General features: G+C 40.2%; 1 protein-coding gene and 1 long non-coding RNA gene across 11 annotated transcripts in view; one reads left to right on the forward strand and one right to left on the reverse strand.

The window, feature by feature from the left end:
- Positions 1-26,979, forward strand: part of NTNG1 (netrin G1) — a 161,457-nt gene that overhangs the window by 8,272 nt on the left and 126,206 nt on the right. The gene's annotated exons all lie outside the window — the stretch shown is intronic.
- Positions 63-26,293, reverse strand: LOC118170573. Its single transcript, XR_004752784.1, has 3 exons — positions 26,215-26,293; positions 4,902-4,985; positions 63-197 (listed from the first exon to the last, which is right to left on the reverse strand). It is a non-coding gene; the product is annotated as an uncharacterized LOC118170573 (long non-coding RNA).

Raw genomic sequence — 26,979 nt, forward strand, 5'->3', positions numbered from 1 at the left:
ATTTAAGGCATTATGTGCATGCATGCAGCTGCTTCCCACGTACATTATGGTAATAGCCACGTGATAAATTGCGGAGCTACGTGAATAAATTACATTCACTGTGATCCTTTGACTGCACCACTTGCTCTCTGCCCACTAATCCATCTCTGCTGACATGACTTTGACGCTCTAAACCTCCAAGCAGCTTCAAGCAGCCCCTGTTTAAAAACAAATAAATACAACGCGCCCTGTGTAATATGGTTGTTTACTTTCTTCTTAATCATGATGTGTATTTTCTCCCTCAAAATTGTAATGGATAGGATTGAGCCTTCAATCAGGGATGTTTAAACTTGTTCTTCTAACGTAGTACGCTGCCCAAGAAAACCTGTTTTTTCCTTTCAGTGCAGATAAACATTGCAGCAGTTCCCATATTAAACTTTTTTAAATTTCTGAATGCTGTGGCTATCACTCCATTCTTTAGACTGAACAATGATGATTAAAAAAAAAAAAAAAAAGACATTTTGATTAAATCTAAGTCATAAAATGGTGGCAGAACTTCCCTTGTAAATATCTGACCCAGCAAGGTCTTTGCTGCAGTGATGGGGTATGAAAGTTTGCTCGGGAATCACCTGAGGTGACAGACGTACCTCGCTGCATAAGCACTTGAGATGCAGAGGGCCACCAGAATCCTAACAAGAGGAATGGAAGAAGAGGAAGAACTGGATGGAAAGCAGGGGGGGATGCAGAAAGGGAGCAAGAGAGCACAATGAAAAAGTGTATTTAGTGATACGAGTTTATGTACTACATGATAAACAGTTGTATTTGCTTTCAGCATAGATGTATATTGTACATAAGCTCTGTATTCACATGTGTGGTTAATGGCATGACTTACTTGAAACATGAGGAAAATTACAGAAATAGTTGGTGTTCCTGAGGTATTCCACAGCAGCAAAGCACTCCCTTCCCTAAAAAATGCTTCATGTCCACCTGTACTATATCTAATTACACATCATTCAAAATCAGGTTTTACATATTTGTAGGGTTGAGCCTTTGGCATTTGCCAATGAGCAGATCTTTTATTTTAGTGTTCGTTTTTAGTTTTAGAAAATGAGTTAAGAAAATAGCACTGTCATTGTAGAAAGAGGTGGGCAGTGCAAGAGAGTGCGTTCCAGTTAGGCATGTTCTTGTACTTAAAACAATTCCTGAATTTGAAATGGCAGAGATACAAGCATTTCTCTTCAGCATAGCAAAGTGATAAACAGACTTATAAAAATGCTTGGGTTTATTACTGTGAATATTATATTTTAGCGTACCAAACCTCTGTAGCAGTTTTTGGTTATTCAAATCAAGTTAATGCTCAGCTGCCTTCTCTTAATTCCTTGGAGATCAGGGTCCTTTCAGATACTCTAAGAAAAGTAACGGTACCAAAAAGCTAACCCTCCTTCTGCAAGAGAAGGTTACATCAATCTTCTGTTTTGTCTCCATATTCATGGAGTCAGCCTAAATTTTCACCACAAACTATACTGGTAAATTCTGTAGACTGAGGCACTATCTATCTGTTGAGTCTATGTCAGTTATAAGCATGGCATAGATAAGACCACTAAACCACAACCAGACTGAGGAATTTCACCCAGTTTCTGCTGGGAGATTGCAGTAAAATCTAGGGAGTCAGTGAGAGCAACATAAGAGTATACAGTAACATACAATATAGTCATGCACTGAAATGCATGCAATCCTACAATAAAGAACTAATTTCGTCTCTGTATCTGCAGAAGACATTAAAAGTAAGGGCTCTAGATTCCAGCAGGGAAGGCTAGGTACTGAGAAAACCTGGTAGTGGTCAGACTGGGCAGTACTGGAGTGGCTTGCCCCAGCAGAGCCCACCTACCTCCGGGTAGGGGCCTCACAGCACATCTTTAAGGGCTGGTTTAGCAGAGGGCTGGCAGGAGTGAGCAAGGCATCAAGCATGGGAAAGAGGCAGCTGATGATAAAGTTTGTCTCCTACCTATTTCTGCATACTCCCCATGGAATTAAATGGCTTTACGAGTCCATTATGATTTTTTATTCAGTGAGCTTGCTTAGTTGATAAACCAAAGAACAAGGTTCTGCACATGCAGATTTGTTACAAAATGCAAATGCACTCCTCCAGTCAGCAGCTAATCCAGCATGCGACAGCTCACCATTCTTAAGTACCTTTGGGCCACCCCTCCAGGACAGCATCTGTAGGTATTCTGGGGAGCAGACAGCAAGAAAACTATCCTACAATTGCTTTCATGCAATCTGTTCTGAGAATAACATTATAGTTTCTGGTGACATTCAGTATTGGCAACTCATGAGATTATTCTGAAACCTCAAACCCCTGGAGTCCTATGATTATAAGAGATCCACCACTTTCATTTAAAACACCATCTTCATTTTCTTAGTCCTTCTGATTGCAAAGAAAAGTTTGAAAATGAATCTAAGAAGCTCAAAAAGCAAAAGCCAAACAAATAGCCCACCAAATTATTATTTATTTTTAAAGATCATCAATTTTTAAAGTCACTCATGATTTTTAGGGCTTGGGAAAGGATTTTGCTTGAGAGGAGAGAAGCATGAAAAAAAAAATTATAAACAAAGAAATGTCATAGAGCAGTTAATGCTCACAGTCTCTGGCCATGGAATTGTGTCTGTAAGGAACATGAGACAGCATCCTTGCCTAACAAGTAACTCCTTCCTCTGCAGAAGGGTTTGACTGGTAACTTCTGTTTTCCCTCTACATTTTAAAGTGATCTTTACATGGGAGGCATGCATGGTGGCAGATGATGCACGTTTATTTTCAGTGGCCTTCCTGCTGTCCTTGTCAGTCACTGTACTGGATGGTCATTGTGTTTGAGACAGTGTGGCCATCCTGCCTTTCTATAATTCATTAACTTTGAGCATTTGGCATTGGTAACAGTGTGTCTGGCACAGTACACTTATGCAGAGTTGGCCTGGGGGAAGAGGAAGCTAGAAAGGGGCAGAGGAGAGAAAAGAGCTACCTACATTTTCAGAATTCACTTTGCAAAGATACCATAAGCAAAATGTTAAGCATGTGAAGGTGCTAGTTATTGTGGCACTGCAGCATTTCAGTTTACAAAACATATCCGCTTTAAATCCCCAGGAATAAATAACAGCTGGTGAAATCTTTTATCTCCTTAATTGTAGGCACTTGTTAAAATTTCACAAAAAATCTGTACACTTACAAAAAGAAGCAAATTTGAATTTTCATGACTGCTACCATCATTTGTCCTACAAAAATACTACATTGGTTGCATCTAACTTCCTTGTTTTTAAAAAGTTTGTCAGCTGTACCCCCGTGTGACTGCCAGGAACCAGCTACAAAGATGAGCAGCACCATCAGGAGCAGGAGTGAGAGCCCCAGAACAAGCATCCCTTCCTATGGCAAGCTCCTACATTCTGGCCACACACCTTGCATGGCTTTTGCAGGTGCCTTGTCCCCAGGGTCACAAGGTGCAGCAGGAGCTGTAGCACAGCTCTCCGAGCTGCCAGCACTCAGCAGCTGTCTGCTGCCTCTTGCAAGGACTGACTCCTTCGCTAAAATCTAGCCTTTGTCACCGGTTTTGCATTCAAACATTTGCCAGTCTTAGTAACATAAATTCTTCACAAACCTAACCAGGAGACTCCTAGTGGCTATCACTGTAATTTGCACACTAGAGATGGATTTTATTGTGAACCTGCATTTACAGCTGCAATGGCAAGATAAAAATACACTTTTCTGCTTATGTTTATATCACACCTAGCTATCATATCACAATCCAGCATTCCACTAGCTAAAAATGATGAAATTATCTGCAATTAATCTGTTGCCTGCAGTTAACTTTCTTCATAGGTTAAACAGAATCTTGAAAAGAAGCCTACAGACGGAAGTCACGTGTGTTTGCACAATTTATAGAGCAGAAATGCTGATGGCAGTAGAAATTTGAGCCCTTGAGTGCTACTCTGTATTTCATCGCCAATCAAAACTAAATTAAGAAACAAAGATTATTAAAAAGTCTTCTGTGAATGTAATTCTGGCATAATATTATGAGGTGGACATTAAATTATTCCCTCTGAGACTTTGAGCGTCATTAATATAGCATTTCTTTAATTACAAGTAGGCTTATATTCCTTAAAAAAAGAAAAAAAAAATTCTCTTGCATAGTTAGTGATACCATTATGTTTACTGAAATAATTAAATGAACAGATACTCTTCTGAGCAACGTATAAATCAAAATGTGAAATAAAAATATATTTTTGGAAGCATTTTGGCATGCATGTAGTCTTGGGTAAGACGTTTTTAGAATAACATTAAGCAATACTGTTAAGGGATGCCGATAAGAAAAAAGCCTTTTATTTGCTTAATATGGACAAGGAATCTTTCATTTTAGTTCCATCTGTGCAATCTTATGAGGTAGTGTGGGGGAGAATGGAAACACGGAGTTAAAGATGAGGCTATTATTACTGTCTTTTTTTAATGTGTTTTCATAAGTGTATATTTAAAAATATGTACAGTCCTGAAAGTTATTACAGACCTGCATCCATCTATTTGGGACTTCTTTGAGTACATTTAATTAACAGAAATGTCACTTTGTTGTTGGGAAGACCCTCATCTTTCAGGGAGCAGAATTTTTATTTTGTATTTTTTTCTCAAGTTATTATTGCATTTAATTTCTGGTATAACAAGATGTATATGGGAAGCTAAAGGCTCTTTTGCTCCTTCTCCTCTGCTGAACCACTCTGACATTGCTATTGCCATCAAAGGACCACCTCGGTCCTTGTATTGAAATTTTAGACCAATGCATCCGGAAGGAATGAGAAGGCAAGAAGAAAGCACCGTGCCCTTTGCTCCTTCTCACTGTCCTGGGTTCCCTCCTGCTGGCCAGCACGTAGAAATTACAACATACCTGTGCCTTCTGTAACACCATGTCTGCAGAAACTTCAAAGGCGTTTTGTTCCTCAAGCCTCTTAAGAAGGGAGTTCTTAGTTTCCTAAATGATGGAAAAATAAATAAATATACTTAAACACAGCAGAAATATATTTAAAAAATGGCTAGCTAAGGCATGTTTTCTTTCAACTGGAACCAATCTAAAAATTAAAAATGTATCATAAATCAAAACTAAAGATTGTCAGGAAAAAAAAAATGCATTTTATTAATTATCACACATCAAGATCCCCCAGTCTATTATTAACAAAATTCTGTTTCCTCAGTTACACTTTGAAAAATGGAAATGTTTTCAAACCTTAAGTAAAGGAAAATCATGCCCACAAAGTACTTAAGATCTTAAAAATATTTGGGGGTAAAAGAGGGTCCCTAAACAAAGCCAAGACGTTCTGTTTATTTTCAGTTACTAAGATTTAAGCCATATATCACTACAATATGTAAGTGCTTCATTTTAACAAGATGTATGTTTTATATATGCACTTCATAGAAACTGTTTCATTGCAGTTTTAACACTGTCCTTACTCCATTTGGTGGATTCTTTCATTTTCCTTTGTTTTCCTGAAGCTAGCTGAAAAAAATTAGACATTTCTAACTAACTCAATGATCAAAAAATTATTATCTTAATAATACCTGATCTTAGAAAGCAAGGGATTATAATGTGTCAAGTAAAATTTCATCAGTAATAGAGATTATTTTAGTGCTTCTGTCACCTGGTAATAGCTGTGCACGTGCATATTTGAAAGAAACAGCTGCTAAGACGTAGCTTCTTTTGGCTAGTTACTGAGCACCGTGGTACGACCAAACCAGTTGTATTTCAATTCATTTTTTTAATTATTATTTTTTAACTATTCCAAAAAACTTATGTCTTAAACACTTCACTCCGGCTTGTCCAAAGCTGCAAATAAGCAATTCCTTGAGGGTTGGTGGCTGGAGAGGCCATCACCACTCCCACTACTCCGGCTGTTCCAGCCTCCAGCTGCACTCTTGCCCACAGCCACAGGTCCTCAGGGGTGATGGTGGCTCTGGGGATTCCCAAAGGTACTCCCAAAGGTTCTCCCAAATACCTGTGCTGGCATCGCCCCTTCCCCCAGGCACCCAAACCATGCAGCCTGCATGGCTCTGGCCCTCCGGCTGAGGCAGGTGTTTGGGGGAGCTGCCTGACTGGACCCAAGTGCCCTGCGGTGAACCTGCTTGGTCTTCTTTGGGTGCAGAGACAACAAGAGCAATTTTATAAAGAAATAAACAGCTTCCACTGTAAAACTGACACCCTGCTATACACAGGAGAATGTGAATGGCTTGCTGTCTTGCGTCTGGATCAGAAATGTCCCCTCAGCAGGCACCTTTAGTGCCAGCTTCTGCAGTAAAATAATACTACTACTTTCTAAATAAAATCTTCACTTAGCAATGTGTTATTATTTGTACCTCTCTCAGTGAGGCAGAGGTGATCTCAAGCCTGCAGCTTGCTTCAGGAGGGCTCAGTGCCCTGCACAGGCCTGCGCTCCACCTGAGGGTACCTGCACGCCACCATAGGCACACACCCACACCCTCACTCTGCTTGCTGTGTGCTGCAAACGCTGAACTGCCATTTTCTTCAAGGTGGGTAAACTCGAGCTGCCTGCCAGCACAGCAACCTTGGCTCCCTAACAGGCCTGTGTGAGGAGCCCACTCAGGGGGAGCAGTGTGGGGGGTGCTGGGGGGCTGTGAGGCCTCACAGGAGCTGTGGGAGCACCAGGCTGCCCAGGCCTGGTCCTGCTCTGAGAGGAGTGCACGGCCAGTGGGGCGGTGTATGTCCTGCTGTGGCAGGCAAGTCTCAGAGCACACATTTTGGTTTTACTTGACAGAAGTGAGTACAGCTAACTTTGTTTTGCTCAGATTTGTCCAATTTATCTGAACAAAACTATTTTTTCCTTCTTGTTTTAGTACCTGTATGTCTCCAAACCCCAGAGCTTTGCATTCCTTTATTGCAGGGCTCATACTTTGTAACTGCTAAGAACCACTGGAAACCAAATGCAAATTGCCAAGGCACTTCCCTATATTAAATTTGCGTTTGTAAGCATCTTGGTTGAAACAACTCCAAGAGAACTCAGCTGAGAGTCCTGCAAAGCCTGTGTGAGGCTGGGACAATCGTCACCGTTAGCGTGCACTCCAGTATTCCTTCAAGAAGGCATAAGGCAGTAAGTCTTTTTCTAAATTATGATTTTAACTTTAGACTTTTATGTTATTTATGAAACAGCTAATCCTATGTACAGCCAAAGTTGCCCCGTGCAAACATGCAAGCACACAGTACTCTGTCAGAACATTCCAGAAAACAGGATTCGCAGACTCAGACAATAACCAGGCCCTCTCATTCCTTCTGCTGTGTGCCATGGAGGAAAGAGAGAAATCCAGACAAGCATTAGCAGTCCCTGTTGACAGAATTACCCATCTCCTTGTGCAAGGAAGAAAGCTGGTAATTTGTTTTTATCCAGAGTTCAGAAAGTGCTGTTTTTGTGAGAGCTGCTGAGTTTTAGTACAAGTGTCTCTGCTGTGGTGTTTTTTTGTTTTAAAAAATACTGATACTGTTTTACCAAAGCTGAAATTTCCAATACAGAAAAGATGCATCCCTATTTAGGAATAACCACAAACAGGCAAAAGGTCTGTTAAATCAAGTATTTCCTGACTTTGTTCAAGGCCTATAAATACTGTCTGGATCTGAAAACTCAAAAATAATCCCAGATACTATTAACATCACTGACTGATGAGGTACAAGTCCCTTTACACACCGGAATGATAATCTCACTAGCTGAAAAGTGGGAAGTAGTTCTGTACCCACTTTACATATAGAAACAATGGCTATCAATACACATTGTAGGGAATTTATTGTTTTCATAACTCATTTGCAGTGACATCATCTTGATCTACAAATAAAGGTGTAGGTAGAGACATGAAAAACCTCAGCATAGAAGCAACATGCATATCTGATTTCACATAGCTTTGACATTTGCTATATATTTTTCTGTAAAATAGCTGTAGTTATTCTCATCCTTCAGGCAGGTTGTTTATATGGAATTCAGGGATTCAAAAAAAAAAAAAAAAAAAAGGGAAAGAAAAGGACCCAAATGGATTTTAATTATATTTATTACAAGGAAGAAATTCTACCATACCAGAGATATTTTATGTCATGCTTCAGCCCAGAGAGAATTTTTTTTTTATAGCTAAGTAGTTGTAAAACCTTTAAAAGAGGACACCATTATGATGAGAGGAGCATTTTTTTTACATGTACATACTGTCTTTCCAGCATCCTGGTGCATTTTAGATTTTTATCTGTAAAACTGTCAGGAACCATCATTTTAATTCATCAATTTGATTTTTACCATCTACACCTGCTCATAAGGCTCTAGTGAAAACTAGAAACAGAGCTGCTTGTGGGTGACATTTACAAATGACTGGAGGAAGAAAAAAAAAAAAAAAAAAAGGAATAGCAAACAACTACACAAACATCCTCATCTTTTAAAACAGCAATGTGCATAGCTATAGAAAAGAGTACAAACTGTAGTTTTCTGACTAAAAACTAAAACAACTCTTTCTACATGTTCTATTTTCGCCATCTATTTTTATCACAGCCTTCCAGACTTTGACAGGCCTCTTGGCTTCCTTGACCATATGGAACTGCCAAACAGTATGAATACTGTAGGGATAGCCTGCAGAAATATCCTAGCAAGGTGCCTCAGTCGCAAGTGTTTGCTCTAACTTCTAGAAGCATTAAGTAATAGGTTTAAGGGGTTCACACATTGTAGCTTTCCTTGCTACAATTTTCGTATAAATTTATGCCAGCGCTTTACACAAAAAAAGAAAGATTGAGATCATAAAAGTTTTTTTGGTGTCTGAGGCACCATCTGATTTTTAAGAAAGGTATTCTTCAATAACTAAAAAGCAATTACAGGTGAGCCATGATGTAATGTTATGCTTAAGAATCAGTATTTGATTATTCATAAACAGCACTTAAAATGTGATCTTCCACTGAAATGGATACATCCTGTACAAATCAACAGAAGAACTGACAGCAGTGGATCATACCCAAACATTGCTTCTTTAGTACTGTCTTTAAATCCTTCATACTGGAAACCTTAAAACTTAGGTAAAACACAAAATTAGCAGTATGCCTTTATGTTTTTACCTCTTTATTGACAGAAGCAATTTAAATGAAGTTAATTAATTTCACACGTTTTTCAGTTATAAAGCCTTCTTCACTCATTATATTAGTTCTTCATTTTGGATTACTTCACTCTTCCAGGCTTCAGTGCAAGGAAGATTTGTCTAGTGACAACACAGGATTTGGTTAATGGGATACTTTTTTTTTTTCTCTCGGGTACAGTTTTGGCAATTTGGGGTCATGCAAGAATGCTCAGAAGGGGTATTTTAGGTCTTTTAGCTGGTAAGTGCCTCATCATACATATCAGAGTTTATTTTAAATTTATTCATCTCATGGCTTATTTATAAATAAAAAAAGACAGAAGTCTAGTATTGAATAATCTTCCCCTAGTTCTCCATAATCGCAGTGTTACCAGTTTTAGCACTCATCAGTAGCAAAATGTCATTGTTTATGAGCTTCAGGTTTCATATGTTTAAAGGAAAGTCTCAGAACAAAAGTTCAATGCCTTCTTTGTTAAAAACAAAAAGCAACTTTTTAAAGCAATAACAGAGTAGGACTTTTTTAAACATTAAGCAATGGGTAAATGATTGTCTGAAAATCTCAGGAATTTTATTTTTTTTAAGCCATCTTCACAGTTGTTTCCTTCCCTGGGGGCCAGCCCATCTCTCCAGGCTTGCTGAAATGGAAGCTCTTGAAAACAATGGAGAAAAGTTAGACTGAGGAGAGAAACGGGGAGTTACTACAAAGAACACAACCACCTCCCCTCTTCATGCTAGCATGGCTGGATCCCTGTATCTTTACACACTATGGGCTCTAGAGCTTAAAACCAAGCCAGAGCTGATGGATTTGTTTTTACTTTGGCTTCTGCTGCCCCTAATAGGCAATATAGTATCTTACAGTGGTAAAGATCCATGCAGACTTCAGTTGTGGACTTTAAATGAGTACAGGTAACATGTCTTTTGAAGTATTTTTTTGAGGTATTTTTTGAAATCTTAAGGTTAATGAGTTCAGGAGTAGGAGAGAGGAGAAGCACGTGCTGAAATGTGGATTGTTTTACAAAGACTCCCTCACAGTGCTGCTCATCCGAGGCACAGCCTCCAAGAGTACATACGTTGCAAGAGTACAGAAAAAGCAGGCACAGCCTGCTTTGAACACAGGCAGTGTTCAAATCTTCTGATCAATAATAATGTGACTAAGAATTTGGAGTAAATGTCATTTCGCTGATTGTATCTTGTCAAACGCCTAGTGCTGGCAAGCGATGGGTTTGGAATGATAAAATTGTGTATAAGATCAGAAACAAAAATCAGCAACAGCAGAGACCCACTGAATTTAACCTTTGCCTCAGTTTTTTTTTTCTCTCCTCAGTTCCCATCCTCAAAGCGATTGCGCCAATGCTAATGCCATTGTCAGTATCTTCCTCCTATCAGACCAGTTCCTTCCAATACCCCCAAAAGAAAACTTACAGGAGCTGAATAAGGAAAACTAATGTTTTTTACAAAAAAAAAAAAAAAAAAGAATTAGAGACATACAGCAATTAAAAAAAGGGCACCACTTTACGTGAGGTGTCACATAACCAGTCATAGTTGTTTTTTTCTGCTCTCAGCCTCCCCAAGGTCCAAGGCATTAGAAAGTAGAACTTCAGGAGTACAAGGGCAATGCTAAGCAATCCTTTGCTGTCACTGGCTTTACTCTGAATTAGTAATTGGCTTGCTTGTAATTATGAGCCCTATAAAACATTGCAGGAAATGCAGAATATGTTTATATGTTTACAGAGAATAAGTCATAAGTTGGAAACGTCTTTGGAATTCACAAAATATCCCTCTGAACTGGTGATCAGATCCATAGCACTTTCCTGGAAAAGGTGCATGAACATTGTACAGCAGAGGACTGCTGCTGGAGAACAGGGCAGTACTGTTCTCCAGCACCAGAACTGGAGCTGGTAATTGCAGTCTGCGAGGTAATGCTGGTCTCTGGCAGATGGGATGCCCAGAGGAATATAGGGAACACACTGAGAGCATCCCAGGAGATATTATAGCCCCTGAGCAACCTGTGCACTTGGAGAGAAGAATGCAACAGTATTGTCTTTGTTAGAAAACATTATCTGGCCCATAAACACATGAGGCAGAGAAATTTAATCAAGTCTACAATATTTGTCTGATAATACTCATGTCTATTTAAGCCTTATACTTCATAGATCTGCACGTGCCAGGTAGTTCGGCTCAGTTCCATCATCCATAGTGTTCTAGTCTATATATCATCTATCGTGTTCTAGTCTAAGTTTCTTAATGCTTTACACAGAAAAGTGATGTAGAAAGTAAAGATGTAACAAAACATAGGAAAACGCTTTACAAGTAATTTACAGAGCCTTAAGCTAATGAAGAATAAGAGACTTTGCCTGCAATAGCTGTGGCTAGTACATGTGGCAACATCTTATTCTGCAATCAGAATACTTTTTTTTTTTTTTTAGCAGAATGTTTTTATCTTCTCTTGGTTTGAATCAACTTCCAACTATTTTTTAATTTTTTTTTGTTAATAGGATGTGTAAAGGTCACAGAACTAATGTTGTAAAAAAAAAAAATAATAATAATAAAAAATCTAATCTTAACCTGCAGTTGATTTATGAAATGATACTCAATTCCTTGAGTCTGTGAAAGTAACATATACCACTAATAATCTTTTGGAATTGATTTAACACCATATTCTACTGGAGTGTTAGGAAGAAGCCAAGGACTTGTAACAATCAGTCATTTGCAGTGACATTTTTATTACTCTTGCAGAAATGCTGTGCTTTAATTGTCTCCCTGCTTCAAATCAACTGCTTAGTTTGCTTTAACACCGGGTTGGGGTTTTTGTTCCTCCCTCTTCCCCAAAAAAGTTTTCATTGCCCTTGCTAGTGAGATCCTATACTCTGTGTATTCCTGGCATGATAGCTAACAGCAACAGGACCAGAGAGCCTATCCGTGTCCCTCTAATTTAAGAGCAAAAATGCTATATTGATTCCAAGTCACATTTTTATGGAGTTCACACTAAATTCTTCGTAGACTTGCATCCCAGGCAATTCCCCCTTGATTCACTAGGATTGAACTGAGAGAAAATCCATCAAAAGAAAAAAAATCCTACTATTATGAAGTGTGCAACAGGCTGTCCAACAGAGAAACGGCTCTGCTTTCAACAATATAAAAGAAACTGCAAGCTCTTAATTTAGTAGCAATGCTGCTAGCGCTTTAGCATCTCCTTCAGCGTGCCTCCAACTGATGAACTGAAGCACAACTATAAATAGCAATGATGTCTTTGTCAGCTTGTGATAAAAAGGTTTCTTCTTCACATTTCCTGAAAGGACATATAGTAAAACATCTCTCATCTCATTTTTGCTTCATACATAGATTTATCTGTTTGGTGGGTTACTGAATCAGCCCACTGATTTGTTGCCAGCTGGGTCACAAAATAGCTCGGTGAACAGCAGGAACGCGGCCCTGAGATTGTATCATGTATGACTGGCCCCCCCAAAGCTGAGCTGTACAATTGCGTTAAGCTGTCAGGTTTAAGGTTCAGGACTTTGGGGTGATCTCTTCTGGTGCCAGAAGAAGTGATTTTTCAATCATTGCATTCTGGGGAACACGCAGTGATTGAAATGACTTTCCACATTTTCACTGTGACACTGCGTGCCAGGGTTAGGTGCAGGGGGCAGTGCAGATGGGCACAAGGCAGGGGTACAGCACGCTCCTGTCTGCTCTCAGATGGCCACAGTCACAGCCAGAGGGGCCCAGCTCTCAGTCTGGTCCCTTGCTGCCAAACTACAGCCTGCAAATTCACATGCTCTGCACTAAATACATGTCTAAATGACGAGGGCAGCCTCTCCTTGCATTGCAGATCCTTGGGAGTTCCCTTCTGTGGCTGGGCTGCTCCTTCACCACCCTGTATCTGGTGACCAGGAAGCTGCCCAGGGAACAAATGGCTTTGTTAGGCTACCTGCTCGGTATTTTAAGAGAGTTCCTGCCAGGAAAGCGTTAAGTTCCACAAGTCCCCACTTTTGAGATCCGATGCAATGACAAAGAGGAGGGGCGTGACAGCAGCTGAGGTCTGCCTGCTACAGCGTTTTAATGGAACAGATGGAGTCTGTCCTGAATTGTGAATCAGGAGTGCATGCAGGCAAAATAACGATTGGAAAAAAAAAGAGTTAATTTTCAGGGCTTGCATGCCTTCAGGTTTGTTTGCAGAAGAATATTTTTGGAAGGTAATATTAGATGCTAAGGGAAAGTTACAGCGAGGCTTGTGACTAATGGATAAGATGCACTGTGCTCTGTGATGCTCTTGGAAAAATGCTGATGCAGTTAACTTCGGGAGATAAAATAATACAGCAGTGATTTTTTTAAAAAGCAGAAAAGAAAAGATTCCATAAAGTTTTCAGAGATCCTGCCTTGCTATCATTTTGGAAGACGTTTCTAACTAATAGTCACACAAATAATTGCAGATTACAATGTCGTACAACTCCATTAACTAGGTGAAGGAAAAATAGCAATATTTTCATTTTAATGAGATGTCAACTCTTTCCTTCTCTGTACCATGCATCTTAATGTACCTTGCTGTCTGCACTGACTGGGGGCTCCGAGGCTTTGTCATTTCTTGGCAATTCCTTTCTCTAATTTCTTCTGACACATGGTGCTTAAATCCACAAGAAATGTGAGGTGAGGCAGAGAGGATTCCTGCAGACTGCCGCGCCATAAGAGGAACACTCATTTGCATTATTCATTAGATAAAGGCACTGATTTGCATCTCATTTTGGTCGTCTCCATTTCCAGGCAGAGGATGTAGAGAATTCTCAGAGTTGCTAATTTTTTATTGTATTAATAGCATTCATTTGAGATTAACTCTCCATTTTCTGCTGCCCCTTATTGTCCCACACTTACCTTAAATACCTACAGAACTGACATTCTTTTGTTCCTTTGGTAAGGAACTGTAGCTATTCGCTGCATAGTAAAAATGTGCTACTTTGTTTATCATCACAATTCCATAAGTATTTTTATCAAAGGCGTAATTCTTTACTTGGTCACTACTTGTAAGTTTATTATGATCCGTATTCTGGTTTTCTCAAGTTATGTTTCAAACAAAAGCTTGTAGAGCAGCTGCCATAATTGAGTACAATCTCACAGCACCTGGTTTTTACTATTTTGGTATTCTTAAGCACCAAGCTTTTAAGAACTATATCACTTCTTGTACATAACATGTTAAGACAAAGTTAAGGAATAGAGTGGCTCCAGATAACTTTCAGTGATGTTTTCATCTTTTCTAGGCTTTATGAACTAGCTTACATCATGCTTAGCATTACTATTTGATTCAGAAAGCTATACCATAACGAGGAGGAGATATCACTCTTCTGTCCGCACTGCATTGTATGTGCAGGATTTTTTGGTTTGTAAATGGATGGGTTGTTTTATGATGGGGGGGGAAGGGCGTCTTTTCCCACTATTAAGCCCTTTTATCCTGTTATTAAACGTGCACAGGATTTTTAGGAAAGTTAGAAATTGTAGAAAAGAAATAGGTATCATTATTTGGTATATGTTTAGCAACAAGCAACTTCTGAAGATGCTTCTGAAATAAAGAGAGCCATCGTTTACCTCCTAGGACAGCAAATGACTGAAATAAATGGGGGGTTATTCAGATTGTCAACACCCTCGGTTAAGCTTGGCGTTTTGCTAGGCCAGATACAGTACAAAAATAAAGGAAGACATGGTCCCTGCTCTAAAGAGCTTACAGTGTAACTGAAAGAAATGTAAAAAGCCATCAAAAAGCAAGGATCATAAGACTGACTTTAGCAAGATGGGGTCTTGAGTTTGATTGTGCGCTTTTTTAAAATTTTATTTACAACGTGGCTGTATGACTGGCATTCTCTCTGCTTTCTGTAGTTGTCTGGTTTCTTAGGACATCAGTAGATAGATGCATTCGGGGATGGACTTAGGAGCCGGAAAAGGCTATGGCCCTGAGAAGCAGTTGGTCAAGTCCCACACGTGTAAGCAGGCTTATGGCAAAAGGTACAATGCAAATGGCACAGAAAGAAGAAACTGGTTTATATTATGACCCTGACTAACATGCAACTTAACTACATTTGAGTTTTCCCCAAGTTAGTGGCACACTTGAATCTCAACAAATCACCTAGGTAATGCACTGATGGTACAACAGCAGTTGTCAGTGGCAGAAGATGCCATATGGCTCTTTTTCTCTACCCAGGTCAAAATATTGCTGGGAAGGAAGCTTAAATACATAGATATAAATGAGGAATTAGCTGATCTGGCTTTCATCCAGCCCCCAGCGTTCATACGCATCCTATGGTCTGTCCACTTTCTGTCACTGTGGGGTAGCTAGCCAGATTTTTCCAGAACACACAGAATTGAGAATTGTTGTACTAGAGGACAAACAAAGGCAGCTGGCACTTGTTCACACTGCACAGACACTGCCCAGCTCTGTGAAACATGCCTGGATTATGTCCGGGCACTTCGTGAAAAGAATTAAGTTACCTTGAACACAATAGGTAGAGAAGGTAAGGAGCAAATGAAATGAGATCCACTTCACAGGGGAAGGTCAGGTTCAACCCCACACAGGGGTTTTCACATGAACGGGGGACAAATATAGAACTCCCACTAAATGCAGAGAATTCAGTGAAAGTCTTCTAAAGTGTATACAGTTTCTTATTTTGGGGAACAGACAAAGTTACAGTATAGATTTTGTAGTCCCACAATCAAGATGTTACTTCACATTTCCTTACTGGTCTGAAACCAGTCACCAACAACATTGCAGAAGCGACTGCTGTTCTTTACTACAGGGTCTGGTGGTATGGCTACTTTTAAATCTCTTCAGCACTTCTATTCCAAAATGTGTGTGTGTGATGGTTTTATAGGCTGCGTCAGGCTGAAGCACACCAAAAATGGAATTTATGCTGTGTTAAATTATTATTAACTTGAAAAAAATCCAAAATACAGGGTTCTGCCAATTTGACTTATGTACTTGTTACATATTTTTCAAAGCAGAAAGCCTACTTTAAGTTTTTAAGTGTGCCAAGTAGGACAGATGCTGCCCTTCAGAAATAAAAATTGTCTAAACTGATGCCGCAATGATTTGGGTTGTAGAGGAGCAGTAAAGTTTCTGCCAGACTTAAAATATCTTTCCTTGAACACTGGCCCCGCTGCGCTGATCTTGCTGTCAGCAAGGGTTTGCAGATCCTCAGTTATGAAACACCTTGTCACCACTCATCCAGTAGCTCGCTCCTGCTCTGCTGTTACGTTTGTTGAAGTACTCTGTTTAGATTTTGAAATATAAAATGGGTTTCCTAATGATTTCCTTAGCGAAAAGGCCGCGGACAGCCCTTTGGTACAACTCAGGGCAGCTATTCTGAAGCATGTAATGGGAGCAGGGGATAATCCAAAGGCTTCTGCACGATGGATTATGCTAAACAATATTTACCCTTAAAAATGTCCTTGTCTAGCGCAAAGGGAGTGGAGCAGCTGTTCAACATTTATTTTTAATCTTCATTTTTCAATAGATATTAGACCTCTGCCTCTTTTGGGGCTCGCTCCTGTATCCCTAACGATTTTACTGCACAGCTCTGCCTCATTCATTACAAACCCCCTGTTTTGTCAGCCATGGGTCCCTCTGTGCCCTCACCCACACCTGTGTCGGACTGGAGGCAAATCCACCAGCCCCTGGTTTGGATGGCCATGCAAAGTAGCTGAAGAACAAGCTCGAAGAAGGAGCAGAGGATGTTTACTGGCACAGAAAATTTCCTCCAGTGGCAAAGGATTGGCAAAGCCAGCTTGGTGCCATCTGCTCTTTGATCCTCCCCCTGTTTCAGAAGCACATTCAGAAGGCAGACCATGCCAGCAGCAGGAGGATGTGGAGTGGACCAAAGAAAAACCATTCCAGATGGTCAGGACAGCCAGTACGCTGGGGCCTGGGTAACCAACATGAGTTGGAGCAACATTTAGGATGCTCTGAATTATGCCAAGACTTGTTCCAAATCTTAATCAGGATGAAATTTTTTTTAGGACTACTTTTCTCCCTCTCCATTTGTGATGAGCATGAAATGGAAGCCAAAACAGGCAAATTTGTTCCACATAGTGGGGAACAATTTTTACAACATATTCATAATTAATGACATGAATCTGTGGTTCATATAGCTTTAAGAATGCCAATGGAAAGAAAAAAATGCCAGTCCAGTGGGTCATGCAACAGCGTATCTTAGGTGCTTCTTGGCAGCACTGAAAACACTTTTTTTCCTGCAGAGATGACCTTACAGGATAAAGCTTTCCTGAAGTGCCTCACTCTAATTACAGAAAACTGATCCTCGTGTGTTCATCCCACATGTGTGAAATTCTGAAAGCTGAATTAAATTAAGTTCCAAACATATTTTCAGTTTATGCTGAGATGCCGCTATTTCAGCAACTCCAAGAAAAAACAACTATTGCTTTCCTTCGAACATTAGGAACAACACTGCAGGGAGATTACATCTGCTACAAGAGGAAAAAGCTATATTTATGCCTTTTTGTAAACCAGCCAATGGCTAATGGACAGGAAGTCTTTCAGAAAGTTTTGCAAATCCACATAATGTTCCCTGAGTACAAGAGAGCACGTTCGAATCTCAGATTTATCGGAGAGAAAAGAGCAGGGGGGGTCGTGCAGAGAGATAGCTCAATGTTCAGTAGGTACCCAAGAAGGATCAAAACCACAGGCGTTCCAGCTCAGATTAGCGTTATCTGAAGCTTAAAATACTCTTCTGATGTTCCTTTTCAGTTCATAGCATGTAAATCAGTGTTGCTTCTTGCACTTTGGAAGAGACCAAAGCATTTGTAGATATTTTGCTGTGATAAACATGGAGAACCATGAGCACATGGAATCAGTCCTTTCTCCAGAGCAAAGACCCACGTACATCTGGAAACGCTGAAAGAAATCCTGTAGATGCGTGAACTAATCTAAATTAGAAGGGCCAGAAATGAAGATGTACAGCGATAGCTGATCACGCTACAGTTTATCAAGAACTGAAGCGCCGAGCAAAGCAGGAAGAATACTTCTGATAAACGCACACGTTTCCGATAACTTCCATTACACTTAGTATTTGTGTAGTGCTTTAAATCCATGATAAGGGAACTCTCTAAACCTTGGAAACCTCTGACTCAAGTAACATGATTGATACTGCAACCTTGCAGTTCTTTTGAGGCTGCCGTGAAAATCTCCATGGTTTTCAGGAACGTGAAATGAACTTGAGCAAACGCCTGCACTCATGCCAGCTCCGTGGTTGCGGTAGTGACCTTCCCACGGTACCAGGCTGCTCCTAAATGCCTCAGTGTGCAAGCTCGTAACGAACAGAGTGATTAAGGAATCTCTTGGAGGAAAATTAATAGGAGAAAATGGAAAACCACTATTCATATTCTTTTCTGTCCCACTGTTCTCTGTAGGTACCTTCAAAGCAATTAAGTGTGGCATTAAGATCTGTAGAGGCTTCACTTTATATCTCAGAGCATGAAAGTTCCTGCTTTTGTACAGAATTCTTGAAAATCGGTGTCACAGCGATAGGTTTCAAGGAATAGCTCTTATGTTCGCCACACCAGAAAAATGTAAAACATTGCTGTTACAACTCAGGCATTCCAATAAGTCAAAAAACGTTGATGGTGCTGTTTTAACAACTTAATGTACTTCCTACGTGCCTTTGTTGCTTATCATTTCCCGCACGTCTCCTTGTGCAGCTAAGCAGCCCACCCTTTTCAGATTCTCTTTGTCTAAAAATCTTTCCATGCGTCTCATCCCTTTTCCATCACAAGGGAATTGGAGTTCTCTGAACATAAAAATAGTGTGAGAATAAAGGGTAGTAACAAAGTCTAAAACATTGTAGGAGTTGTGCAGGGGAAGTCAGACCGAGGGTTACGCTCTGCCAGTGGGCCGTTACAGTTTGCCATTAACTCCAGTGTTTAACTGGTTCATTCCCAAGCAAGCAGTGTCCACTTGGCCACTACAGTAAGTATTTATACAAACCCACTATTTAAGTGCACTTGTATTTATGAGCCCTTACTGTGCCAGGTTCTGTCCAAACACCCTCATGTCCCTTCTCCCCAAACGCAAGCTCTAATTTTAAGGAAAAACAGGTATGGACAAATTGTCACACACAAGAAGTAAGGAGTCAACACTAGTCAGCATGATAGACAGTCATAATACAGCACAATTAATATTTAGCCACACTTGTACTAGACAGCACTGCAAAGGAGGTGCTTTTAAGGTGATAACCTTATGGAGATTAATGATCTGGTTTCACTAACATTTAGGGAGGACTCCTCCCAAGGGCAAAAGGCAGCACAAGGAGAAAGCACAAGGGTGCCTATGTAATAAGTAAATAAAAATCAAACAATTAACAAGTGAAGGCTTTTACCACCAAGGAGTGATACAAAGCAGGAGTTGGTTTCCTGATACTGAATGGGAGATGAGGAGCGGGGTGGGAATAGGCTATGAAGGGCTTTAAAAATGAGGGGACACAGCCTGCGCCTGATGAAATGGAGAAGGGGGAGCTGATGCTGGAGTGCAATGGAAGTGCATGGTGGTCAACGCAATGAGCTGAAAAATAAAAAAAAAAAAAAATACAAGGGTCTCTGCAGCAGTATTCTGGATGATAATCAACAGGGCAAGACAGCATTTGTCAAGGCCAGAGAAAAGGTTGTTGCTGTAATCAAGACACGGGACGGTGAGAGCCTGAATGAGTTTAACTGGGAAGATGGATAGGAAAGACCATATCACAAAGATATGACAGTGATATAGCACAGAAACCATAAATCATCTGGCAGAGGCAGGGCACTCTCAGCAAGGTCAATTAGCCCATGACGAGCACTGTACTGCCAAAGCTAGGCTGCTGCTACTACCCAAGCTATCGAGTTTGCAACTATCTCAGGAGCATCTGAACAACAGATTTATAGCTAGCTCACATCTCCTCTGTGTGGAACTAAATACAGTGTAAACATATTTAGCCTAAGTGTGACTTTCCAAATTAATCCACCTGACAGGCAGAAGGTGCAGCAGATCTGCTCGCTTTTAAGTCACTCTCTGCAGAACGTGTCCTGTAATTTTGGATTTCCTTCTTCACTTGCAGAGCTTGCAGTTCCTGCAGGCATTACAGCCTCTCTTATTGCTGCTGATCAACTGCCCTACAACAATCCTTTTTCTTCTCCCCCTGTACCTTACATTTTAAACTGAGGGTCAAGTTCTACTTTGTCTTCCACCTTGTTTAAGGAACAGTGGTTTGTTCTGATAAAGAACAGATAGCGATGGGTGGTGGTGACAGCGAGACAAGTGACATACTCAAGGAACAGGTGTATCTTACAGGCCCATCGTTTTGCTGCATTTCTGAACGGAGACATTGTGATCTCTCTTGCCTTACTGTGGCAGATTTCCCATGGCTTTGTTCAGGGCAATTAACACATGAGGGTTTCTGGTACCTACTTCTCAAGGGACATCCTAGTCCTTCCCTCACACATGAGACACGCAGCAGGCTCCTTAGTACCTGGCTGGCAGCACTGGGCTTCCCCCAGCTGTTCTCAGAGTGAGTGTCCGAGCAGCAGGGTGGGGTGTTCCTCTCTCAGGGGAAATGCATGCGTTTGGATCAAAGCGTAATTGCAGAGCCCAGCAAGATTCTTCACTGTCACATCAGTGTAAAACTCAGCTGAGGCCAGACGGGGATTTCAGAAGAGTGGGGATTTTTACATGTATTCATAAACAAGCCAGGATGAGCACCTGGCACAAGGGTTGCTGACTTTGCAGCAGCAGATAAACAGATTGTGGCAAAAGTAATGGGGGATGGTACAGTGCATTACACAGCCCCTGAGGCCTCAGTTCAAACTGGTGCAGTCAGCTACCACCAGCAGCCCCTCAGCAGTGCCCATCTTGGAGTTGCTTGGCAGTCTCGGTCTGTACTGGTGCAGGCCCCTTACTTCCCATCACAGGACCAGGCCATTCAACATGCTTGCAATAAGTAATTTTATATGCATAGAAATGTTTGAGAGCTCCCCACTGATGCTAATTGGTAAGCACAGGGAATATGAATAGAGAGAACCATGAAATCCAAAATGCTTGTAAGTATTATGACAAAAACCTTTCAAATTCTTGCTGTAGTATTTTATTGGATCTGATAACTGGCACATAGAATTTTTGTGAATGGCCAGGTTACAAAATTATCTTTAAAATTATTTTATATACTTGTGATAGCATTTTCAGTGAGTTGTTAATCTTGTAACTTCCAGATGTTAAGTCTTTGAAGCAAAAAATTAAAACAAGTGTAATGTTCTTGATTACATAAAATAAGACCCATCTAAATGCCTATATAAACTTGCTAACATTAACAGTCAGTGAGTTTATGAGGGACTGGAGCTACATTTACTGTGCAGTATTTGTCCACAGAATGAGGGATTTAATGAGAGTAAAGTAAAATTTACTAACTAGCTTCAAACCATTCCCCACCAGCTCTGAAAGTTTCTATTGTTACAGCTTGGACCCATGGAAAGTGTTCTGATCAGCTGAGCCAGAGATGTGCATGGTATTAAGCTGCAGTACTGTAGAGCAGTTAGAGGTAAAGTAATGTGGGGAGAAAGAACAGCAGATGCACACACATTTGCTGTACTTGCATTTACTGTGTCCTTCACTCAGGGGGCCTCTGATGGCCACACACAGACCGTGTCCCAGCACTGAATCCAAAAGGGAAGGGACAGTCCTCCTGCCACCATTTCCAGTCACCCCTTTCAGGGATCACAAGATCAGGAGTCACTTTCTCCCTGCCTGCCCACTGTCCCGCCTCCAAGACACTTGCTGTGATGGGGTGGGACTTGGCCACCACTATTTTTCCCTAATATCATCCACATGGATTGCAGCCCCCCAGTGCACTTGTTTTCCTTTCTACAATAATTCCACAGGCTAAAATAAGAAAGAAGTGAAAGAAAACAGCTGCACAAGGGTTACCTGCAACAACTGACTTGCAAGCATTGGAGTAGAACATTAGATTTCTATTTAAATTTGTATTTGGGATTTTGTCTCTATTTTATCTGCTTTAGACCAGCTTGAGTATGACTCTTCTCTAGAGCAATGCAGATGAGGGAATATGCTAGGTTCCTCTTCCTTAAGCTTAGGCACATACTCAGGTTGCGTTTGACACAACAGCAACTCCTACCAAGCATCCCTGAGGAATGCAAGCAAGCCTGGCTCCCTCTGCCCTCCCAAAAAAGGTGAGAAAGAACTGCGTTCCTTTGGATTTTCTGCAGAGCTAGCATTTTATAAGCATGCCACTAATTGCTCGGCATCCTAAACATCATTATAAAAAGTGTGTTTTTCAGCAGAATAAATTCAAGGGTCTCACTCATCAATTTTAAATGAGCACTGCAGGACTGCGAGGTCAAAGGTGTAAGCTTATGCTGTTGCTGCTTTGAAAATGCCAAGAGTGGGATTTTCACCATAACACCACTTTGCCCCAGAGAAAAGCCTACTGTGTTATCTTTCCAAATTAAAATGGACACCGTGAGAAGCATTGTTTTATGAATTAAGAGAAGGAAGCTTGCACCGTGGCTTTATTTGGAATAATTACAGGGAAGTATTTTTCCACATACGCTCTTTCCCTAATTAAACCCATGGAAATGCCTCATTTTCTGGTTATTGCCAAAGTGTTTCAAACTCCTGTAGAAATGCTTGATTGTAATTTCATTAGAATTCCATTTCTCCAGGCTATACAGGTGCAATGAAAGAAGCAGTAAAATTAATTAAAACTGTGGACATGTTTATACCCACCAGGTGTCATAAAAGGTAGTGGCTGAGACATTTTTCAAGTAATTAAGCAGACAGTTCTGCATTTTCTGATGAGTTATTGCCCTCCCCTCTTTAATCTGGGTAAGAGATTTCATCACAGCACTGTTGTCAGGTGATGGGATTACTCTTTGCAATCAGCATTCCCCTTGCACTGCCGCGCGCTAATCAAAATCACATCATGGCTGCAAAGAGGCAGTGACATGCAGTCGGCACATTTCCAAAGTCAGGCTTCGTATGCCAAGGTCTACCCATAATTTAGGCTAAAAAGGGGATAACACAATTCTCAGTTTAACCATGTCTTGCTTAAATAGCTCGAGTTGTTTATTTGAGGCGTGACACAGCTTCTGCCTGTAAAGCTCAGCTCTCCTCAGTGAGGGCAGCATTTCATCAGGTTCATGCATGGTGGTGGTGGTGTGTTACAGGGGGTTTGTTGGTTTGTTTAGTGTTTTTTTCTTCTTTTTTTTTTCTTTTTACATTTTGTTTCTGTTTTATCAGAAGCTTGTCTTCCAGTCAGGTTGAAATAATCACTGGTTTTCCTGAGGAAGCACAAATTGCCACGGTCACACCCTCAGGCAATATTGTACATAGGGTTATAATGATGGCAGCCCCTGAGTTTGCAGTGCAAGCTAGGAGCCACAATTTGGCACATTTTGTTTCTTCACACCGGAAGGGGATATAAAAAAAAAAACACATCTCTGCTCTTCTCTTTTGGCTTCCAATAGCATTAAGTACAGCCCATACGTAACTGCTGCTGTATCCTAAGTACTCAGCACTGAGGCTAGGAAAGGAGCAGGGGGTCACAGCACCCATGGTGCGTCCTGCGCTCAGACATGCCAGCGCACGTCTTTGCAGCAGAGAGCAGAGCTAGCCTGGTTTTATCAGCTCATAAAGGGGATGTGGCAAGTCTGGTGTGCTCCCGGGACAAAACAGCAATGCCATGGTCACACCCTCAGTCATTGTCACATGAAGGCTGTTTTCCATCCCACACCCAAGAGAATGGGCTAGCTCCTAGATTTTCTTGTAACCTTACGCAGCAAGTCATACCTTTTCCGCATTTTGGTGTTTTACATGGTCTTGCAGTCCTATCGCACCAGTACTATAAAAGAACCATAAATATTCCAGAGTACTGGATGCTATGCTTTCTTAGTTAGAAAATTCAAAAATGACTAATTAGTTTTCCTTTCTTACTTGGGCTGGTTTGTATTTCACAATCACTATTAAGTATTTCGTAATGTGCCCTTATGTTTAAATATTTAAATGAAACAAGTCACTATAAAATTGTTAAATACAGAGCAATCTAAGTGGAACACGCCATCTTTGGTTGCAAATACCTTTAGCAATGAACATACTTGCAGAAAAAGTAATTCAAAACATTTGTGTCAGAATGACAGCATTCATCGCATAGTGCCATTTTGAGCTAGTGCCTTCTACGAGCGTATGTTTTTCTTGGTTTTTACTTAATGCTCTGTCTTTATTAACTTTATATCATTTTAATTAGATTTCCTTTCATAATATTGTAATATTCTCCTACTCTCAAAGTTATGCCTTGCAAGGTCATCCCTGATACATGACTAATGCATTTGACTAAAACGCACAAATAAAATATGATAGTCACATTAAAGCATATGGGACTGTGTTGAGAATAACAACTCAGTCCAAGCTTTAAAAAAAAAGTGAAGTAAAAAACCTTGGAGATGAAAGATAAAGTCATATACTTCTAGAACCAAATTCAGCTCATGTGTACTTTGCACCTGCTGTTCTGGGGCTGAATTTGACCTTTTGAGAGTTGAAAATGGCTTTTGAAACAGTTGTTACTTTTTTTTTTTCTTTTCAAGTTTTAAAGAGCTATTTTACACGTTTTCAGTACTAAATTCTGCTTTCTGCAACAACCAACACAAATCTAGATTTTGCTCTGACCTAAATGGAGCTCTCCCCCTTTGCATATCCAAACATTTTACAAATTTGTCACCTCTTTCGCAATGCTCAGGCTTTCAGTTAAATATCGCAGGAGTAAGTTCCATAGGTAATAGATTTTAAATATATTACCCTTTGGTTTTAGTGATTTCTATTATCTCGTTATGTAGAAGAAAAAAATAGCACATTTACTACTTTTGTGCAAGTCATACTACACACTTCCAAACTCATTAATTCCTCCTGTAGAAGTCAGTCCAGACATCCAGTCATTTCCATCACCTGATTTCAAGTCTTTTCTATTTCTGCTGTGTCCTATTTTAGGTGAAGTAAGCAAAAGTATATTTTAAGAGAGGGTACAGCAATGATTAATGGAGTGGTATCTCAATATTTCCAGTGTTATATCCTATTCTTTTGCATCTTAATTCTCTGTCTCCTCCCTCTCCACAAGTTTCTGTTCCATATACATTGTGCTGTTTCTATAGTACTTGTATTGAATTGATGGGGCCTGGGTTTAGCATAGAAAATAATTTTAAAATGGTTTAGTAGCCACTGAAACACCTCAAAGTTTATGCAAAAATACTCAGAGGTCATCGAAAACAGTCAGAAAGGTACTCAGTTTTAAATGATATATAGTATGGATATCTGCAATTTATCTAGGAGAAAGTTTTTCACAGGAAAGTGTAGCAATTGATATTTTACACTGATTGCTGGAAAAGAAGTGGGCTCGTAACATCTTGGAAAACAGTTAATAGGGCAACCAGGTGCTTCTAGGGCATCAGATGTCTAGTGCAGTCTTTTGCCATTCCTTTATGGAGTGGGATAACTTGTGATGAAGTAATAAAGGATTTTGTATTAATTTACTAACAAGAGATTTGAAACATATGTTGTTAGACATTCTTTTTCCTCCATGGTGCATAGCAACTTTTAAATTAGGAAAAAAAAAAAAAAGAAAAAAAAAAACCAGCAGATTATAAACACTTCCGCAACGTTGCCCCACGAGCTAGACTTGCTCTTTGTCTGCACGTCTCACAATACATCGCAGCCTTCCCAGGCGAGCTAAGGGGGCACAGCATGCAACCTGATGAGCCTTCAGTATTGAGATCTTTAGAACCAACGCTGTTGGGTAACTGAGACAAAGCACTTGCACGGGGGGCATTCAGAACCAACCCACACCTTTGATACCAGCTCCAGCAGCAACGCAGCATGAGACAAGCAGCATCTCCCCTACCAGCTTTCTCCTCTGGCCTCCCACATAACCACCTACCGAGAGCACTCCCAGAAGGAACGTATACTTCAACACATGCAGCACAAACCAACATACACCAACTGTCACGAGTAACTGCAAGGTCAGAAATAAACATACCAGCTATGCATGAAGTAATATCAATAAAATTCTAGAAAAAACTAAAAGCACAAGAGAAAAATAACAAAACTTCTATTTCTACTCAAATCATTTGTAATTTACCTTGCTCAGAAATGACCCCACATCATTCCAGCCCTCAGCAAACCTAAGGCTGAGCTTGACATGCTCACTTAAGCTCTTAGTTGACAGCTGATCACCATCACTGACCTTAATTGGGTAAAGCTGTGGTGAGTGTCAAATAGAACAATCATCCACAGCCAATTACCACCTCATTTCCAAAAGCTCAGTTGTAAAGGGAGAGAGTTGAAAAAAAAGGAATGCATGTTACCCTACTCAAGATTTCCACCAGGTTATTTAGAAACCGAGCATCAAATCAGTATTGTGCTTTTGTGTTGGGAGAAATACATTTGTGCACGGCATTTTCAGACATAATCTTTTAGAAGTAACAGTCTGGTGTTGAGATTACGTATGATTTGAAGAATACCTCTTTTTAGAAGTATAATACCTCCTTAAAACTTGAAACTAGAAGCAAAGTGGTGGCACCTGAGAAAAATGTAGGTGGGAAAAAACTTCAAGAAGTAAATCAAGCATAGCAAATCCATTGTCATCCTCGGATATCTGAAGTAGGATTTCTGATGTTTTCTCAGTTAGAAGATACTTAAATTTTGTAAAAAAAAAATAAAATAAAATAAAAGCATACTTTGTACAATAAGAATCCAAAACCATAAATAAATAGGTATCTTAGAATAATACTCTGAAGCTTAATATTCAGAGAAGCTAACTAAGCCATACTATTCGTACCTGTCCTCAGCCCAC

This window comes from Oxyura jamaicensis, chromosome 8, assembly GCF_011077185.1.
Source record: "Oxyura jamaicensis isolate SHBP4307 breed ruddy duck chromosome 8, BPBGC_Ojam_1.0, whole genome shotgun sequence".
In the NCBI taxonomy this organism is placed as follows: Eukaryota; Metazoa; Chordata; class Aves; order Anseriformes; family Anatidae; genus Oxyura; species Oxyura jamaicensis.